This window comes from Rattus norvegicus, chromosome 10 (genome assembly GCF_021556685.1).
Source record: "Rattus norvegicus strain SHRSP/BbbUtx chromosome 10, alternate assembly SHRSP_T2T, whole genome shotgun sequence".
Lineage (NCBI taxonomy): Eukaryota > Metazoa > Chordata > Mammalia > Rodentia > Muridae > Rattus > Rattus norvegicus.
The window spans coordinates 21438035-21458013 of record NC_141543.1 but is presented as its reverse complement, the minus strand read 5'-3'; the positions used below and the strand labels follow the sequence as shown (position 1 = coordinate 21458013).

At 46.8% G+C, this 19979-nt stretch overlaps 1 pseudogene across 1 annotated transcript; it reads left to right on the top strand.

The window, feature by feature from the left end:
• Positions 1–15108: 15108 nt before the first annotated feature.
• Positions 15109–16036, top strand: Rps2-ps36 (ribosomal protein S2, pseudogene 36; annotated as a pseudogene). The gene is made up of 2 exons (XR_015631498.1): positions 15109–15262; positions 15342–16036. The product of XR_015631498.1 is annotated as a ribosomal protein S2, pseudogene 36 (transcript).
• Positions 16037–19979: the final 3943 nt, after the last annotated feature.

Sequence of the window (19979 nt, the reverse complement as noted above, 5' to 3'; positions counted from 1 at the left end):
TTGGAGGACACATGATTTCTGTGTTTCTGTGTCTTTGCATTGAAACTTGAAAACCTGTGGTTAGACTATTGTTTTGAAAGAGCGTACCCCTAAGCGGGGAGCCTCGTCTCTCACTCCGATTGCGGGGTGGGGTGCCCCCAGGAATCACGAGTAGCCGGCCTTGATGTAATAGCAGGAGGTAGCTTTTATTAACGAGATCCCTACTAGCGGGATCCCGGGTCGATACGTATCCCACACAGGAGACAGAGGAATCAACCCCGAGCTTCCAAACTCGGGGGTTTATATAGGGGCATTCTCACGGTTACACATGATTGGTCAATTCAAATGGTGCACAGTTACTTTCGGCGCGAAATTACATCAGCAAGGAGTACGTGCTCTCTAGCAGCTCGGCAGGCAGGTAGGGTGGCTCATCTCACTCAGGGGGGTGAAGGAAGGGGAGGGGGTGGCTACAGATGGTCAATGTCCTTGGGCTGATAGCTGGTTTGGCAAGTCATATTTCTGGCTCTCCCTGAGGCACATCCGGCCCTGCACATCCGGACTCTGACAATGAGTAACCTTTTTAAAACTCTAGTTCTACAGTTTAAAATATAAGTCATTTTTATCCATTCAATGGAGTTGTTTGTAGTGTTTAAAAAAGGTAAGACTGGTCGAGTCAAGATATCATTTTCCGGGCTGGAGAGATGGCTCAGTGGTTAAGAGCACCCGACTACTCTTCCAGAGGTCCTGAGTTCAATTCCCAGCAACCACATGGTGGCTCACAACCATCTGTAAGGAGATCCAATGCCCTCTTCTGGTGGATCTGAAGATAGCTACAGTGTACTTATATATAATAAATGAATAAATCTTTAAAAAAAAAGATATCATTTTCTTCTGTTAGGCTGCTCTTCCTGGCACCACAATTGTGTCTCAGCACTTCCCTGAGAGTAGAGTACAGTCTACAACCATAGTCACTATCATCCCCCTATGAGGATACAGTAACAGTCAAATAAAAAACAGCATTATAGTGGTTTGAAAGAAAATGGCCTCTGGCCCATACCGAATGGCCTATTAGGAGGTGTGGCCTTGTTGGAGGAAGTGTGTCGCAGTCACTTCCTGTTGCCCGCCATTCTGGATGTAGATCTCTCAACTCCTTCTGCAGCACCATGCCTGCCTGTATGCTGCTGGGCTTCCTCCCATCATGATAATGAACTAAACCTCTGGAACTGTAAGCAGGCCCTAATTAAAACATTTTCTTTTATAAGAGTTTCCTTGGTCATGTTGTCTCTTCACAGCAATAGAAAGACTAAAACAAAAAGGTTTTAGACAAAAAAGTTGGTACCAGGAGTGGGGTATTACTGTGACAGGCCTGATCATGCTTTTGTTTAGAGGAATGTGGGCTTTGGAACTTTGGACTAGAAAGGCAGTTGAACACATTAAATGGGGCTTAATGGGCCACTGTATAGAAAGATGGGAGACAGTGAGGGTAATTTGAACTGTGGGGGCCTGGCTCCAGAGGTTTCAGAGGAGAAGAATATTAATCTGTAGACTAGAGCTTGTTCTTGTGACATTTTGACAAAGATGTGGCTGCTTTTTGCCCTGTCCAAAAATTCTGCCTGAGGCTAAATTAAAGAGTTGTTAGCTAATTGCATTAGCAGAGGAAACCTCAAAACAGCCCAGTATTGTCTCTGTTGTATTATTGCTCACTCGTAAGAAGATCTATAATGAGGGTTGGGGATTTGGCTCAGTGGTAGAGTGCTTGCCTAGCAAGCGCAAGGTCCTGGGTTCGGTCTCCAGCTCCGGAAAAAAAAAAAAAAAAAAAAAAAAAAAAAAAAAAAAAAACCTCTAATGAAAAGAGCAAGACAAGTAAGGGGGAGAAATATATAATCTGAGGAGAAAGGGGACACCAAGAAATGGCATGATGCTAAATCCTATGTTTAAGGAGATAAATTAAAGAAAAGCCTAATGTTAAATAGAATAAAGGGATTGGTGACCTCAGGGCAGGATCCCACCCAGCTAAGCTTCCAACTTGTGAAAGGGAATTAAAGAATATCTTAGGTCCAGGCATGAGGGTACACACCTTTAATCCCAACAATCAGAAGGCAGGAGCTAGCAGACCTCTAAGTTCAAAGGTATCCTGGTCTGCAAAGCCACAGATCAGTCAAGTTTATGCAATGAGAGCAAACCGTCAAAAGCAGAAAGCTAGTGAAAATGTAATTTAACCGGGGTGGGGGTGGGGCTTGTTCCAGTCCAAAATGTTGGAGACTCCAGAGTCACGGGATACCTGCCATGGAGATCTGTTAACAGGGTGTGGAACCAATCCAAGAGAAAGAAGTGGGTCGCAGTTGACAAAGCTGAGAGGAGTTGGCGATCTGAAGAGCGCTTCGACGTCATGGAGTTGCTGGGTTTGATGTTTGCCCGGCTGGTTTTTTGGTTTTGCTTTGGTCAGTATTTTCTCACTGTGTTCCTTTTCTCCCACTTGGGAGAGAAATATATAATCCTGTGCCATCATCCTGCTGTTTGATTTTGATTTTACAGGGAATTGCGGTTAATCGCAAAGGAGACGTTGGACTTTTACAGGGTTGAAGCTGTAACAAACTATAGGGACTTTTAAAGTTGGACTCAATGCCCTTCTGCATCATGATATGGCTACAAGCCTATGGGGGCCAGGGAGTGGAATGTAGTGCTTTGAAAGAAAATGGCCCCCATAGGCCTGTAGGAAGTGTCACTATTAGAAAGAGTGGTCTTGCACTTGCTAGGCCCTGGGTTCGGTCCCCAGCTCTGAAAAAAAAGAAAAAAAACAAAAAACAGAAAGAGTGGTCTTGTTGGAGAAAGTGTGTGCCGTTCACTTCCTGCTGCCTGCTAATCCAGATGTGGAACTCTTCAGCTCCTTCTCCAGCACCATGTCTGCCTGCAGGCTGCCATGCTTCCCGCCATGATGATAGTGGTCTAAACCTCTGAAACTATAAGCCAGCCCCAGTTAAATGTTTCCCTTTATAAGAGTTGCTATGGTCATGGTGTCTCTTCCCAGCAATGGAACATTACTAAGACAGTATCCAAGTACCATCTCAGGATACCAGAGGCACATGGATAAAAACACGAGTTACTGTGGGTATGCGTAGAAAGATAGATAAGCCCAGTGACTAGCACTGAGCTGAGAGAAAGCAGAGAAAGGATTAAATAAAGGGGGGAGTTACAAAGACTATGAATGGGGAAGAGAGAGCAGGCAGTTTTGGGCTAAAAAGACTGAGTATGGAATGGTGATGATCAGATATCTGAGAACAGCCCTAGGGCTCAAGAGGCTGAGACACAGAGACTCCTCAGTCGTGACAGTCTAGGGGAAGAAGAGTAAGGAAGAGAGAGGGGAGGCAAGAATAGAGCTGGCTTGCTAAGTGACATTGCGTGTTAGATAAAAAAATGGGAGTGAAGGGAGAGAGAGCTGTGTGGTGGTTTATGAGAATGATCCCCACAGGTTTTAATGCTTAGTCCCCAGTTAGTGGAACTGTTTGCAAAGGATTAGGGGTGTGACCTTATTGCAGGAGGTGTGGCCTTGTTAGAGAAGGTGTGTGGCTGGGTGTGAGCCTGAGGTTTCAAAAGCCCATGCTAAGCTCTCCCCCTCCCTCCCTTCCTCCTCTCTCTCCCTCCCTCTCTCTCTCTCTCTCTCCCTCACTCTCTCTCTGTATGTGTGTGAGTTTCTCCCTCCCTCCCTCCCTCCCCCTCCCTCCCTCTTTCTCTGCACCTTCTGCATGAGAATTAGATGTAAGCTTTCAATTACTGCCCCTGCACTATGCCTGCCTGACTGCTACCATGATTTCCACTCATGATAGAATTGGACTAATGGACGAACCCTGTGAAACTGTAAGCAAGCCCCCATTTAAATGCTTTCCTTTTATAAATTTCCCTGGACACAGTGTCTTTTCACAGCACCAGAGCAGTAACTAAGTTGCGCTAGATAAGGAGTGCAGACTGTAAACACTGCCTGGCCTGATGCCTGGATTAACTCTCAGTGTTCCTTGCCCACTTCCAGAAGCTGTCTCACAGCTGGCAGTGTCTCTGCAGTGGGCAAGCCTCTTCACTCTTAAGGGCTTTCCTTAGGGATACGGGGCTGCAGATGTGATCTGATCGGTGTGTAGCACTTCACAGGACGAGTCTCTGATGCTGCTCACATCTCTTGATGGACTTTCAGGAGGTCAACTGTTGTCTAAAGTGCTACTTGAATCCAGTTTAAGGAGCTTCCACTGGGTTTTCAGGTTGCTGGGTACTGTGTAGTTCTGAATCAAAGTTCCTTTCCTAGGGTCTGGCGGGTGTCTGTGTATAGTCCCGTAATGTGTGTTCTGATGGTCCTGTGGGTGCCATGCACAGAGGATCTTTTTCCCAACTTTTTAAAATGCCTGTTACTTGGGGCTGGGGAGATGGCTCAGTGCTTAAGGGCACTGGCTTCTCTTTCAGAGGTCATGAGTTCAATTCCGAGCAACCACATGGTGGCTCACAACCAGCTGTAATGGGATCCAATGCCCTCTTCTGATGTCTCTAAAGACAGTTACGGGGTACTCGTGATATGTTAAATAAATAAATAAATAAATAAGTAAATAAATAAATAAATCTTTTTTAAAAATGCCTATTACCGAGTGGACGGTGCAGATTTTCTAACTCTCTAGTTCAGGCAGCGAGCAGTCTGTTGCTGGCATTCCCCATCACTAAAAGGAGGGAAACCTGCTCCAAAAGAAATCAGTTTTCGAGATTCAGAACTTCTCCCTCCTGAGTTATAAAGTTGTCTGTTTTCCGTTGCTCTCCAAACTGGAAATATTCGGATGTCTGATAGCTGTAAGTTTGCCTTCTGAGCGTGTGGCCTGGAGGTTTTTCTTCACTAACCCTTAACTCATATTCACCATGTAAAAAGCGGCCTTTGAGGCCTCAGCCCCTGCCGATTCTAAGAAGAAGAAGACTCGGGACTCGGTGGGAGGATTTACTGGGAGGTCAGTTTCCTTCCAGCATGGGTACGCTCTTCCGGGAGCATTCTCCTCTGTAAAAAGAACCATGTCAGAGCCTTGAAACTGTGCTCCGCAGCCTGTAAATGTGTCCCACCTACATTGAGAACACTTAGCCTATGATGACTCCTGCCGTGGGTCCCAGGTTCTGCCTCTCTGCCAGGCGCTGAGGCCAGGTCGAAGTCTGGCACGGGAGTCCACCGCCTGTGTTTTCTTCAGGATGTGAGAGCCACAGCAGCCAGATTCGAAGGGGAAAGTGTCCGAGATGAGCAGGATCTGGTCCAATTGGGGACAAGTGCAGAATGCTGGGGGAGCAGGAGAAGAGAAAGGCGCTCTCCAAGAGTCTTAGCGTCTCAGGCAAAGGCCTTCCCTGTGGCGATTGCTGACGAAGCAGCTCTCTGAGATGACCTTAGCTTGTTCATAATTCTTTATTGGGGATGGGTGTGAACGCACATGCTTTTTTCGGGGTGAACCAGGGATTATATCATTTTGGGGAAGGGCATGAGAATATCCAGGAAGGGAAAGCTCCTTGGCTGAAGAAAGCTAAGGCTATACTGAGGACGCCTCATAGCATGGAGAGGGGGTCCAGGTGGTGGTCCTCTCAGTTGAGGGGTCATGATTATGTGTTCCAGAGCAGGCGCAGAGGGCAGGGAGCCGACAGCCCCACTCCTGCCATCTCAGATCTCTAACGTTCCCGGGATTCTTATGCCGGTCTGGTAGCACGGCCCACGTATCCTACATCCACTACCTGCATATGGTGATCACACATTTCACAGCCATCCTTAAGTCAGTATTCACAATGCAGAAGGGGTCAGCTTTAGACGTTGGCTAAAGAAGATTTAGAAGACTTTTTTTCCTCCTCCATTCAGTTTAAGGTGTTCAGTATAACCAAGGTCTGTTTTATAAGCACACAGTCCCCAGGTCTCATCCACCATACTTTCATATAGTGTGTGGGGGTTTGGGGGGCGGGGCGGAGTAGGGCGCCCTCCTGTGGTGAACAACGGTACTGCGCATGCACAAGCTTTGCACCTGGCATCAGTTGGCCGGTAATATGCTAATGAGGGAGCAGTATCATGCTAATGAGGTGATTCGTGCTCCGCCAATCCCTGAAGGACAATTAGCATAGCCTCAGCCTGCTGTCTATATAAGGCGAGCACTCTTGCTGCTTGAGGTCCCCGTATTAGCAAAATGAAGGTGGTCCTGCAATAAAAGCTATTAAGAAGGATCCAACGGTGTTGTGTCTTCCTTGCCAGATGAGGTGGGCACTACAGGGCAGGGGAGGGGGGGAAGCATGGTAGTTAGACTACAAACAGAATTGCATCAAAGCCTTTGAGAAAGCAAGGCATTCCAAAGCCTGTGAGCATGGTTGCTTCTCATACTCCTTTGGACAACTCAATTTGCATCTCTACCTTCAACATTCTGTTTATTTGGGGAGGATGGTCTTTTGTTTTTTGAGTCAGGGTCTAACTATATAGCCTTGGCTGGTCTATAACTCACTATGTAGACCAGGCTAGCCTCAAACTCAATCCACCTCTTTCTGCCTCTTCTGTGCTGTGCGTGCCACCACACCTGGCTATTTTATGAGCACATATTCCATAGCAAGTCTTAGCATAACGTTACTTACATTTGCAAAGAGGAGGACCCAGGCCGTAATTAGGAGACTCTGGGAAGCCTAAGATGGTGTTTTCTTCTTACACTGATGAGAGAGGCTACTGTGAGGGGTTATTACAAGCAGCACATTCTGTGTTCTAGCACATATGGTTATATATGAATTCACTATACCAAAGGAAGCATTTTAGACCCTTTGAAAGAAGAAAGGTGGTCTGGAGTGGTTTGAATGAGAATAGCCACCTAGGCACACGTATATGAGCCTAGTCGCCGGGAATGAGTTATTTGAAAGGATTAGAAGGATTGGGAGGTGTGGCTGCTGGAGGAAATGTGTCACTGGGTATGGGATTTGAGGTTTCAAAAGTCATCTCTCTGCCTGTGGATGAGAATGCGAAGCTCTCACTGCAGCACCATGCCTGCCTGCACGCTACCCTACTCCCAGCTATGAGGATCACAGATCCACCATCTGAAACTGTGAGCCAGCCCTCGGTTAAATGCTCTCTTTTCTAAGAACTGCCCTGGTCATAGTGTCTCTTCACAGCGATAGAACTGTGACTGAGGCAGTCGTGAGAATCTGGAGAATGGGTTTTCCTTTTGCAGCCATTGCTAGAGCCTCATTTGTGCTAAATCTTCTATCCCATCTTAACTCTTTCTGCTTGGGAAGCATCCGTTCCTTCGCGATTCTAAACCAATAATCTCCTCGTGAAAAAGGAAAACTGTCATGCTGGGACACGAATGGCTTTCTGAGGCTGTAATCTTTATGTTCTTCGTGTACAAATAAGAGAGAGTAGGAGAGCTTGAGAGGTGGCTCAGAAGTTCAAAGCACATTCCGCTCTGCAGAGAACCCAGGTTCAGTTCGCGGCACCCATACGGTGGTTCACAGCGTCTGTAACTCCAATCCCAGGGCATCTGATGCCCTCTATGACCTTTGAGGGCACAAGGAATACATGTCCTGCACAGACATATATGCAGATAAAACACTCGTGCACATAGAGTAAATAGATCCTTAAAGAAAGAAACAAGAGAGAAAGTAGACTACCATATGTTCCTGGTACGTTAAAGTTTGTGTTAATTACATAAAAGGGAGAATGTTAGGGAAAGGGTGTTCAGGAGCATAGGCGACACTGACAGAATTTAGTTGTTCAAGGGACATGTGCGGCATTGAGGGAACTTAGCCTGTATAAGCCTTTCGTGTAGCCTGACTCTCTCCCCAGCACATATCCCCCTAGTTCTTATAAACGAAAGAAAACATCCTAAAGCCATAAAAAAAATCATGACTAGAGGTTGGGGATTTGGCTCAGTGGTAGAGCGCTTGCCTAGCAAGTGCAAGGCCCTGGGTTTGGTCCCCAGCTCCAAAAAATAGAAAAGAAAAAAAATTTATGACTAAATTCAATTTCCTCTGGGTTAATGCCTGTATATGACACATTCTTGCCACATAGGATACTTTCTTACCACGCGCTCCCCTCTTTCTTCCCCTTCCGTGCCCCTCCTCCACCTCCCAGGCCCTCACCCTCCTTTCATGTATTTTTGTTCTTGTTTTTACAGTGTGGCATCAGGATGCCCCAGTAGAGCACTGTGATTCACAGAGGGGCACTGTAATGTCAGGATGGAGCTTTGTGGTGTCAGGATGCAGCGAAGCCGTGTCACAAGCAAGCATTCCGATGTGACTATACACTTAGCGACTGCACAAAAACCTCACCGTGACACAGTGGTGACACCACCACGCTGCCCTGGGACATGGCAAAGCTGCATCTTTGACATCACGATGCTGAGTTTTTTCATTACTACGCTTGGCTGTACCACCCCAGTGATGAATAGTGACATCACAATGCTTGTTGCTACCACAACGCCATACTTTGACATGACAAGCTCTGTTGTAACAATGTTGAATTTGACATCGTGGTGCCCCAAATACAACACTACTATGCTCTACCGATAAGACCTAAGGCTCCACTATGACATCACAATACTGAATTGTTACATCACAATGTTCCCTTATGGCATAGTGACCCCCCATGTGCCATTATAATGCCACACTACGACATCAAAATACTCCATAGTGACAGCCCCCCTGCATGACAGATGAGGTGTCCCCAGGCCCCAGCAACCCAGAGAGCACTCTCCAGTCAACAAGTTAGAACCTGTTAGGCACCAATCATCTGTCCCCACCTTCCCCAGCTGCTGATGAGGGAGGACTCTGCCAGGCCCAACCATCCAGCCCACACTTTTCGGTCCACCCAGTTCCCGGCACATACAAAGCTCTGCCAGGCCGTCTCCTAATGCTGGCCTGTAAGGGGTCTCTGCCCAAGAGATCTTTCCACCGTTCCTCCTGTTGCTGACAGGCAAGTGGTTGCTAGACACTAACCATCAATCAACTAACTGGAAACATGCAAATCTCACTGCAGAAACAACATGTCTCCTCAAAAGCCACCCCATGCTACAGGACCCCATGAGAAGGGCCTGGAAGATGAAGAAGTAATGGGAATGGTTGATTGTTCAAACAACATTAAAAATATAAAAATGAAAAGACCAAGGGGGATGGAGGCTCAGTGGTTAAGCACTGGCTGCTCTTGCAGAGGACCAGGTTTGATTCCCAGCACCCACGTGGTGTCTCACAGCCATCTGTAACTCCAGTTCCAGGGGATCCGATGCTCCCTTCGGCCCTCTGCAGGAGCAAGGCATGGCGCACAGACATCCAGGCAGGCAAAACACTCATACACATAAAGTAAAACAGAAAGTCTTTTCTAAATGGCTAGGAAATGAGAGTGGGTAGGTTATCCAAGTGGTTATCACACAGTTGCTTCACCCCAGCAGAGGAATCCTTAAGACTTTTACAGAGAGTGCGTGAGACACAAAGGGCGTTTTCCCAGAGGCTGGGATCCCCTGCTTTCACAGGACGCCTGGGTGCCAGGTAGTCAGGGTCTGTCCTGCACAAGACTCTCTTCCGGTTTGCAGTCTGCTAACACCTCCTTGCCCTTGGATGAAGAAGAACGAGACAGGTGTTAGGATTCCCGTGATAATACCGAGTCCAACCCTCATAATCGGATTCCTCCCCAGCATCCCCTTCCTCACACAGCGTCATACTAGAGTTTAGATTTCAGCATAAGAATTCTGGGCTAAGATTAGCACGGATAGACCCCTCTGCTCCCTCCTACCACATGTTGGGTCTACAGCTGCCCCCCCCCCAGTTTGAGACCACAACAGAGAGCTTTCCAATAACAGTGTCTTTGTTTTCTTTGGCAAGAAAGGGCTGGAGAGGGAGAAAATCCTCGGGCTAAAGAGAAAATTTGTATTCGCCAATATCTTCATCACATAGCTATTTTTCCATTGTAAGGATCATGCTTTCAGGCTGGAGAGATGGCTCAGTGGTTAAGAGGTCTAACTGCACTCTTCCAGAGGTCGTGAATTCAATTCCCAGCAACCACATGGTGACTCACAGCCATCTGTAGTGGGATCCGATGCCCGATGTGTCTGAGGACAGCCACAGTGTACTCATATACAGTAAATAAATAGTATATTTTTAAAGAATCATGCTTTTATGCATTAGATACATTGTTGTGTGGCCTTTCTATTAATACACAGTTAGATATTTAGTACCCACTCTTCTCCCGACGTCATTGCTGGTTTACTCTTACGGTCATTCCAGGGTTTGTTGTCAGTAGGCAGATCTAAAAGAATCACATATTGGATTCTCACACGCACTGCAGTTCCTTGGACTTCATATGTGTGTGCACTAATATCCCGTGTATTTTGACCTGTCACACAAGAGCTGCATCCTCAAACCCTTGTATTATTTATACCTCCGTAACCAGTAGGACACCCTAGGTCCTCTCCCCTCCATGGAAACCTGCTGTGGACTGGTTCTAAGACACGTGTGTTAATTGTTAATTCAGTTCCCCAAATTACAGGGGAACCCTCACAACTGCGTGTGAGACCCTGAGGATCCCTGTCCCCAGTTGGCTTTGATTGTTAAATAAAGTTGCCAGTGGCCAATGGCTGTGCAGGGAGACAGGACTTTAGGATTCTTGGGCAAGGAACCAAGGAAGAAGGGGAATTGACATTGCCAGGAAAAGACGAAGATCCAAGGCCTGAGAAGTGTAGGACAGAGAGACAGAGAGACAGAGAGACTGCCAACATGTAAAAGTCGGGGATCAGGGCTCAGGAAGGCTGCAGGCCTGGGTCCGGGATAGCAAAGTCATAATATAGATTTTAGTGAGTAATAATTCAGGAGTATCGGAGGGGAGGTGTCAGCAATGGACAAGTTTGGGAGTGGCCCAGCCACTGATTAAGGCATATTAAAATAGGAGACAGAGCGTGTGCAACTTTCATCCAAGAATCCAGAGCATTGGGGTGGCTGGCAAGGAGTGCATGCTGCCGCAGGGGAGTAGGGCGGATTAATCAAATACTGCTACAGATACCCACTTAGTGAGAGTATACAGGGTGAGTTTTATTTTCTTAAAGTGACAGAAAAAATAAGAGAGTGCAGCTCAGCGGTTCTCAACCTTCCTAATGCTGCAACCCTTTAATACCGTCTCCCTCATGCTGTAGTGACCCCTGGCTATAAAATTATCCCATTGCTACTTCATAACTATAATTTTGCTTCTGTTTTCAACCATAATGTAAGTATCTGTATTTTCCTGTGGTCTTAAGTGACCCCTGTGTTGAGAACCACTGGTGTCAAACAAACAAAACAAAACAAAACAAAACGCTACAGGCAGTCAATGGCTGCTGTGGGAGGGACAAGCCCGGAGTAGATTTCCCCATCCTGATTGACCAGCCCTAACCACACATACAGATGCATTAAATGGATTGTGTAGGTTTTTGACTCCTAGAGGAGGTTGTTGGGGAATAGAAGGAGATGGAGGACTGAGGGGGAGGGGTGGAAGTGATGTAATACCGTGGACTCATGTGTGAAATTCCAAAAAAATGTGCATTTAAAGAATGAAGTTAACCAGGCAAGCCCCCCCCCAAGCCGCCCCCCCCCCCGGGCGAGCGCAGCCAGAATGACTTCGAAGGCGTTACATTTGTGAGCTATTCTCTTCTAGAGAGCAGAGATTCCACCTCGCAGCTCCGTCCTCGGAACATAGAGATGTGATGTGCAGTCAGTACCCTGGACTTGGGGACTGTGGGAGGATTTGTTTCTGTCCCTATTCTGTTGTGTTGGGTCCCTGTAGCAGCTAGGAGAGGTTGGTGGCTTCCAAGCCAAGAAAGAGCTCGGGGATCTCTCCGCAGCGCCCAGGAGGCTGCATTACCATAGTTGGACACTAGAGGGAGGCAGAGATCGAGAGTTAAAAAATTAAAAGCCTGAAACTGGAGAAATTAGAGAAATTAGAGAATACAGAGAAGACCCCGCCATCCTCACCAAGAATTCATAAATTCCTCAGACTCTCTTGCTTGGTTCGCAAGTGGGTTCCCCTGCGTAAAAGACAATGAAGGCTGATTTCTAAACCCGTTGATGTCCAAACATCACCCAAAAGTTACTACCCATTAAATTTATGCACACACTGGAACACGAAGGATTTTCTTGCTCAACGAGGCAAAAAAAAAACAAAACCATCCAGAACCCCCCCCAACACGTTAATGTGACAAAACAGTTAAGATACATAAACAAATAAAAAGAATCTCATCTGCCAGCCACAAACTCGACTCTGCTCTGACTAAAAAAAAAAAAACAAAAAAACAAAAAAAAAAAACCTGTTCTTTTGAGCCAAGCCAAGGACACCTAAGGTTTCCTGTTTACAAATGTTATTCAGACTTGTATAAATGTTAGAATAACAGATTTTTTTGGTTGACTACATATGTCAGCATGGTGTGGGGTTTGTTAGACATTTATATTTTGTGTGTATGTCTGTTTCCCCTGCATGTATGTCTGGGCATCATATGCAGCGCCTTTTGCCCACAGAAATCAGAAGATGGAGTCTGGTCCCTGAGTTGTGGACAGTCGTGAGCTGCTACGTGGGTGCTGAGAACCAAACCTGGGTCCTCTGCAAGAGTAGCAAGCGCTTTGAACTGCTACCCCCTAAAATGAAGTTCTTATTAGATTTCATAAAAGTCTCTTACATGGGGCTGGGGATTTAGCTCAGCGGTAGAGGCCCTGGGTTCGGTCCCCAGCTCCAAAAAAAAAGTCTCTTACATTTTTTTTGAAACACATTAAATTATGCGTTACTTGACAAAAATTGAAGATAACCACTTTCGGGCACATAAAAAAATTAAAATACATAATCGGGGGCTGGAGAGATGGCTCAGTGGGTAAGAGCACTGACTGCTCTTCCAGAGGTCCTGAGTTCAAATCCCAGCAGCCACAGGGTGGCTCACAACCATCTGTAATGGGATCTGATGCCCTCTTCTGGTGTGTCTGAAGACAGTAACGGTGTACTCGTGTAAATAAATCTTTAAAATACATAATCACGTATCCAAACAAAAGCCCCAAACCTGTACTATGTTAGTAAGAAATAAACGTCACAAAGAGACAAAAATAACAGCTGCACTGAGTAAATCCAGAACTGAACTAAGAAATTCAAGGTCAGTGCTTGAATAGGTGAGTTAAAGCACCAAGCAGAGTAAGAGCTAGGAACCGGAGACGTCAGCAGAGGGAGAACCGTCAGATCATGGCCTCTCCGCTCTCCTCAACAGCGTTATGTGCTAAGGTTGAAATAATGTGGAGGTAACATCCCCTGTGCGGATTCATAGCGCCTTCCCTACTTTTTGAAAAGTCCATGTGAAAATCTATAATCTCGAAACTCAGGCAAACAGATGTAATTAGAGGAGCTGAGAGAACACGGGACATGAAGGTCTGTTGGGGGGTGGGATACTCAGGGTTAGAGGTTTCAACAGGGAGGGGGCTGGAGGGATAGGAGAATGGAGGGGTTAAGGGTCTGGTAGCCTTACTGTACAAGAACCACTGTAAAAATCTACACATTTGTAAGCTGATTTCTTAAAATATGTAATATTAAAAATGAGTTTGAACAGAGGTACCCTGCCTGAAAACATGTTTCTGGGTGCCCCCAGAAAACATTCCTTATTAAGGGAAAATCTGAACTGGGCCCAGGATACCTCCCCAGCAGTCACTGGGCAGAGAGACCCCAGAGGCACAGAAATCAATCCACGCTACTTGCTATTGCTCTTGACGGTGACCAATGATAAACCCCTGTTGGGCTTTTTAACAGGACACAGAGAACTCGTCTTAAACTTACCAGGAAGCCCTCCCTGCAGTCTGTCTTTCACAGTGCTGGAGGGTGCTGTGCAGGCTGCAGGGAGGGAAAAGACATCCATGGTCTGACCAAGGGTTGGACCCTCCATGCTGCAGTGCCAGCCCGCTAGGTGCGGTTTGCCCGTCGGTGCAATGGTAGCACGATGGTTGGTGGTTGCACCTGAGGTGGGCTCTTAGGTAGGGATTTTTGGGGGGAGGGGAGGGGTGTGTTAAGACAGGGTTCTCTGTGTAGCTCTGGCTGTCCTGGAACTCACTCTGTACACCAGGCTGGCCTCAAACTCAGAGATCCACCTGCCTCTGCCTCCTGCATGCTGGAACTAAAGGCCTGTGCCACCATGTCTGGCCCCCAGTGGGGATTTTTATTATGCCCAGGACTGTAAAGTTTATCAAAAGCCTGTCACTGGGAAATCTTCACTGCTAAGGGAAGCTTCTGGTGGTGTCTCACTGAACGGTCACTCTACCAAAGTCCCTTGTAAATGTTTATGTTTATGTCCATATGTTGTTGTTGTTGTTGTTGTTCCCAATGGTGGTCAAAGGGACGTCTTATTGCAGTGGGTAGAAGTTAGTGCAGAGCCAGAGTCCTGAGGATAAGTGACTCCTCAGTCATTCTTAGGTCATCCATACCAATCTCTCCCCAAAATACCAATCTCTCCCCAAACAAGCCCGGTCGAAGATAGCGGAAGAGGGGCGGGGCAGAGTGTAGAAGCCAGAGCTTGAGGAAGGGTGCAGCTAAGTGCAGCTCCTGGATATGACATGGCCGTTGTGACATGGCCGTTGTGCTAACAGACAGGCCGGGTCACGGCCGTCAGAGGCCCTGAAGAAGGCCAACAGGAACAAGAGTCCAGTGCTCTCGCCAAGGGTCAGACATGGCAAAGTCCAGTCTGAGGCTGAGAACGGGATCTTGAAGGAGTTAAGGTTTAATTCAGTTTGTGGAAATCCGACCCCTCAAGACCGCTGTGTGTTCAGCCTGTGTGGGCACATTGCACTATCCTGTGTCCCCGTTGTGCAGCACTATATGATAGCTTCCTGTTGACTCTGTGCCATTTCCACCACCACCACTCCCCCCACAGAACATAAATAAGATGCTGTACTTAATAAACGTGCTCGTGGGAGCACCAGCTTGTGCAGAACCTCCCGATCCCAAACTTTCCTATCTTCTTTATTTCTCAGTCCCTGGCCCTCTCTGTCAGGAACCTCTCAATTATAGAGCCTGTCCCACGTCACCATTGTACACTTCCGTTCACAGCAGCCTTGGTTGCCTGCACAAGACTCTCCCAGGATCGAGGCAATCAAAATTCCAGCAGGGACTTCTTTGGGAAAAACAAAATGGGGAATGACGCCGGTGCAGAGGAAGGGTCCAGAGGACCCGGAGGCCCAGGATTAGGAGGCCGCCATGGCTTGCTTCCTTTCCGCGGAGGATTCGGCAGCGGTCTTAGGGGCCATGAACCATGGTCATGGAGGTAAAGCTGAAGACAAGGAGGTGGGTATCGGCCGCTGATGGGGCGGGCTGCTCACCCTCTGCACGGAGAGGCAGCCCTTTGACTGATCTCTTCCTTCAGTGGATCCCCGTCACCAAGCTGGGCCGCCTGGTTAAGGACATGAAGATCAAGTCCTTGGAGGAGATCTACCTGTTCTCCCTGCCCATTAAGGAGTCTGTGATTATTGACTTTTTCCTGTGCGCATCCCTAAAGGATGAGGCTCTGAAAATCATGCTGGTGCAAACGCAGACTTGGACTGGCCAGCGGACACGGTTCAAAGCTTTTGTAGCTGTTGGGGACTACAATGGCCACGTTGGTCTTGGAGTTAAGTGCTCCAAGGAGGTTACCACTGCTATCCGAGGGGCCATCATCCTGGCCAAGCTTTCGATTGTCCCAGTGCGGAGAGGCTACTCGGGGAACAAGATTGACAAGCCCCATACTGTGCCATGCAAGGTGACAGGCCACTGTGGCTCTGTGCTGGTGTGTCTCATCCCCACCCCCAGAGGCACTGGCATCGTCTCTGCTCCTGTGCCCAAGAAGCTACTGATGATGGCCAGTATAGATGACTGCTACACTTCAGCCAGGGTCTGCACTGCCACCCTGGGCAACTTTGCTAAGGCCACCTTTGACGCCATCTCCAAGACCTACAGCTACCTGACCCCTGACCTCTGGAAAGAGACCGTGTTCACCTGGTCTCCCTATCAGGAATTCTTGCGAAAACCCACACCAGAGTCTCTGTTCAGAGGACCTAGGTTCCAGCTGTGGGTACCACATAAGGATTTTATTTATTTATTTATTTTTAAAAATTAGGGACTGGAGAGATGGCTCAGCAGTTAAGAGCACTGACTGCTCTTCCAGAGATCCTGAGTTCAAATCCCAGCAACCACATGGTGGCTCACAACCATCTGTAATGGGAATCCAATACCCTCCTCTTCTGGTGCGTCTGAAGACAGCGATAGTGCACTCACATATATAAAAATAAAATGAAAAAAGAAAAGAGGCCAACTGGTCGACCTCCAAAAAACAAAGTAAATAAATAAAGTGAATTAAGTATGTGAAAGAAAGAAAGAAAGAAAGAAGGAAGGAAAGAAAGAAAGAGAGAGAGAAAGAAAGAAAGAAAGGAAGGAAGGAAGGAAGAAAGAAAGAGACAGGGAGGCCTCAACCCAACTGGAGGAGCCACTGGAGGTGGACACTGTTACAAAGGGGAGAGTCGTTTTTCCTTTGTGGACCTTGCTACTGAGGGTTTGTCCATGCCCCAGTGGGTGACCACACATTTGTGCGTCTATAGTCAGCACTGAATGGACTCAGGACACAGTAATAATAAATGTAAAATAGAGATAGCGAAGTTTACAGAGAGACAGGTTGTGGGTTTCCTGGAACATTAGGTGGGTAGCAGGGGGTTGATATGATCAAAGTACATTGTCTGAATACATGAAAACCTCAAAGCAGAAATACAAATTTGTTCAAATTGTATTAATTCCAGAAGGGAAGAGTTTAGAAAGGGGATCAGAAAATTTATTTTTTTAAAAAAAAGTGGTTGAAACCTTCACAAATTTTAAGAATTGTAGAAATTTGGGGATGTAGACCCATTCCAAAAATGCAGAAACCTCCAATGAAGTATGATGTGACACGCTGCAAACGTGCACGGTGTGACACGCTGCAAACGTGCACGGTTTCCCAGGAGAATCTCACGGCAAGTGAACGGAAGGGTTCATTCCAGGCTACAGGGACCTGCACTGGGAGACTGTGCAGAGAGGAGAAGACCAGACGCCATCCTCGAGCGCCATGAGCTTCCAGCACCCCATTGGCAGGCGTTTGCGTAGGTGCACCCGCAGCTTGGCGTTCCTTAAACTGATGTCTTCTCAAGAGTGGATTAAAATAGGCTTCTACTTTTCTTTATTTTGGCCACTGGTGTCACTTCAGTGACATGTCCTTGGTACAGTGCAGCCGTCCTGTTACAACTGAGAATTTCCTTCTCTGGCTAAAGTTCTTTCTCTCCTCTCCTCTTCTCTCTCTCTCTCTCTCTCTCTCTCTCTCTCTCTCTCTCTCTCTGTCTCTCTCTCTCTGTGTGTCTCTCCTCTTCTCTCTCTCCCTATCTCTCTCTCCTCTTCTCTCTCTCTGTCTCTATCTCTCTCTGTCTCCCTCTGTGTCTCTGACTCTGTCTCTGTCTCTGTCTCTCTCTCTCTCTTTCTCTCTCTCTCTCTTTCTCTCTCTGGCTTTCCCCTGTGAATTGCTTTCTTATCGTCACAACTCGAGTACAGCATTGTGTTTGATGAGGAAAGCCATGGGTTTAGTTTCTCTTTGCACAGAGACTGAAGGCTCTCCCTTTGGGACTGAGATACTGGCTTTATGATGCGGCTGGGGCTTTCATTACATTTTGCCTCCATATTACAAACATATGTTTTATTACTTCCTTTCATTTTCAGGGGGGAAGGAACAAGAATAATACATTGCCACATGTATTAAATTTAAATTAATTGAAATTTTTAAATTTAAATTGTACCTCAAAACAAATGAAAAACGAAAAGAAGATGGGAAATCAGAAAACCGTAGCTTTTCTCTTCGTTTTTCTCCTTAAATGTGTGTCTCTGTGTCGGTTTTTAAAACTCCCAACGACATCGTCTCCAAGTATATTTGTGAGTTCTGCTCAATTGGACAGATTCCTTTTTGTGGTGTGGGTGTTTTTCCTCTCTGTATGACTGTGCTCTATGAGCAGGCCTGGTGCCAGTGCAGACAAAAGAGGGCAATGAATCTCCTGGGACTGTCACTCCAGACCCTTAGGAGCCACCGTATGGGTGCTGGGAACAAGGCGCTCTTAACTGTGAGCCATCTCCCCAGGCCTCTGTTTTTGCACTTGTGTACAGGTGTGAACACGCTCTCCACCTGAAGAGCCACCTTGCTGGCCTGGGAGAGGTCATTTTCTATTCCCTCTTGGTGACTTGTGGGATGTCATTTTGCTTCTGTCTTTAACTTAGCAGCAGGTGATTGGTCTTCTTGAACCTTGTAGGTTTTTATTTTAGTTTCAGTTATGTGATGTGGGTTGTATGGGTTTGCATGAGCATGGCCCACTTAGACTCATATATTTATTTGTTTGTTTGTTTTTAATTTTGACAGCATTATTTAAGTGAAGAACCAAACTGGTTTTTGTTTGTTTGTTTTTAATTTGGACAGCATTATTTAAGTGAAGAACTAAACCATTTTTTGTTTGTTAGACTCATATATTTGAACACTTAGTCCCCAGAGCATGGAACTGTTTCAGAAGGATTAGGACATGTGACCTTGTTGAAGGAAGTGTGTCACTGAGGGTGGCTTTGGGATTTCAAATGCTCATGCCAAGCCCAGTGTCTCTCACACCCCCACACCTCTCTCTGTCTGTCTCCGTTTGTCTCTGTCTCTCTCTGTCTGTCTCTCTCTGTCTGTCTCTCTCTGTCTGTCTCTCTCTCTCTCTGTCTCTCTCTCTCTCTGTCTCCCCCCCCCCCCTGTTGTCTGCAGATCAGGATGTAAAGCTCTCAGCTACTGCTCCAACGCCAAGCCTGTCCACTTCCTGCCACGATGATCATGGGCGGAACCCTCTAAACTGTGGGCTGCAACCCCTTTGAGGTAGAAGGACCCTTTCACGAGGGTCACCTAAGACTATTGGAAAACATAGATATTTGCATTATGACTCATAACAGTACAAAATTGCAGTTATGAAGTAGCAATGAAAGCGATCTTATGACTGGAGGTCACCACAACATGAAGAACACTAGGATGGTTGAGAACCACTGCTCTGAATCTTAAACAAGCCCCTAATTAAATGCTTTCCTTTACAAGAGTTGCCTCATGGAGTGGGGTCCCCAGAACCCCATTGTCTAGCTCCAGGCTCACTCCTCAGTCTAGAGGAGCCTGGCTGGACCTTAAGAGCTTCCTGCTCCCCACCCTGAGAAAATTTTCAGGGCCCCAAAACTAACCAGCTTAGAACCCTGCCCGACCACGTATCTTAATTGGCTCTGCCCGCCACCCAGCTGGTCTGCCTGGGACAGCCTACAGAGTTGGATCCATCCTCCACTGTGTCTGACTAAGACAGCCTGCAGGGGGGGGGGGTCTTCCTGAGGCACAGCCAACAGATTAGAGTACCCTGACTTCCATTGTCTGGTTCATGGCTCCTCCCATATTCCTGCCGCCATCAGGATCATCCAGGCAACACCAAGGAAAACCAGATGCCTAAAGGACACTGTGAGAACACAATCAACAAGAACCAGGGCAATATGGCTCCACCAGAGCCCAGCTAGCCTATGCACAGCACAAAAAAGGGCAGCAGACAGCAAGCCAATAGCCAACGTTAAATTAAATGGAGAGCAACTTAAAGCATTTCTGCTAAAATCGGGGACAAGACAAAGCTGACCATTCTCTCCTGTGTCTTTAATATAGCACTTGAAGTTCTAGCCAGAGCAGTAAGACGACTAAAGGAGATCAAGGGGATACAAATTGGAAAGGAAAAAGTCAAAGTGTCACTTTTTTGCAGATGATATGATCGTATACATAAAGACCCCAAAAATTCTTCCAGAGAACTCCTACGACTGATAAACAACTTCAGCAAAGTGGCTGGATACAGAATTAACTCAAAGAAATCAGTAGCCCTCCTCTATATAAGGGACAAACAAGCCAAGAAAGATGTTAGGGAGACAATGTACTTCACAATAGCCACATATAATCTAAAATACCATGGCCTGTATGACA